The following is a 1,335-nucleotide window of genomic DNA, read 5'->3' as shown; positions in this document are numbered from 1 at the left end:
TAGTAGTATACTTAAAGTATGATGTAAAGTTCACTTAAAGAAAACTTACGAGTATACTTGCAGTATAAAACTACTAAACTAGTAGTTTACTGAGACTATACTTCAAAGTGTACTAAAAATGCTACTACAAGTATTTAATTAGTAAACTATCAGTATACCTATAAGTTCACTTTTAGTATAGTTGCAGTACAAACTAAACATTTTGATGTAAACTAGTTGTGTACTCAAAGTTTACTACTGTTATACTTAAAGTATACTTAAAAGTATACTTTTATATACTAGAAAGTGGGCCAATTTTAGTCCCAAGGTGTATTGAAATAGTACACCGATATTTGTATACTTACTACATAAAGTATACTTACAAATATACTTGAACTTTACTTTAGTATACTTACTAAAATAAACTTGAAGTATACTACTTTTTGGTAAGGGTATATATGGACCTGAACCGAACTACTATATACGTGTGGGTGTGTGTGTGTTATTTTTATAATTATAATCGCAGACCCTGTATTTGCATATTACACTTGAGATGTTACACAAGTGAATGCAACTACGCCTGTGGATTACAAAAAAATAATAATAATAAGTTGTATGATCTAGACCAAACGCAAATCATCCAGTCTAATTTTATAGAAATCCTAGGCTATAAGCGATACAGTATACTACTAATATGGAAATGGCGTGAAGCAGCAGGGTGAGTAACGCCCATAGACTGTATGTAACGCCTTATTGTAGCCTACCTCAAACCCATGTTACTTACATTGAAAACTGCTTTCGTTTTCACTGGCGCCCGCAGACGTGTGCAACTTTTGCTTTACGTGAAAGTAATTCGGTTAAAACTTTATTACGATTATTATTTATTTTACGATTGCGTGTTAGATGCGGTATATATAAATAAAGGAGCTGGCTGATTGGCATTTGATTTGAATTCGAGGATCAAGGTCTGCTATCCATCACGATGAGATCTGGTAAGCGAGAAAAAGCGACGCGATCTGACTCCAATAGTTTGAAGCAAATCTATATCTCTATTTTGTACTCTTAAACAATTTACCAGGCTGCTTATTTGTATAATAATGACAAAAACTTGAAATAATGTTTTAATGTATAGCCTACAAATAATCGTAAACTGCAATGTAGCCTATGATATACACTGTACATTTATGTTTTATGCCCAGAGGCCCAGTTTGTGGATAGAAACTACGCTGCGCTTATTCAGAAAGTTTCCTCAGTGATGGCAATAGCAGATGAACTAAAAAGTAAGGGTATGATACATGAAGAAAAATATTCAGAGATCAGAGCAGAACAAACCAGCCAGGGCAAAATGAGAATGCT

Source organism: Sinocyclocheilus grahami, unplaced genomic scaffold, assembly GCF_001515645.1.
Source record: "Sinocyclocheilus grahami isolate Dianchi unplaced genomic scaffold, SAMN03320097.WGS_v1.1 scaffold10025.1, whole genome shotgun sequence".
In the NCBI taxonomy this organism is placed as follows: Eukaryota; Metazoa; Chordata; class Actinopteri; order Cypriniformes; family Cyprinidae; genus Sinocyclocheilus; species Sinocyclocheilus grahami.
Note: the sequence above shows the minus strand (reverse complement) of the source record.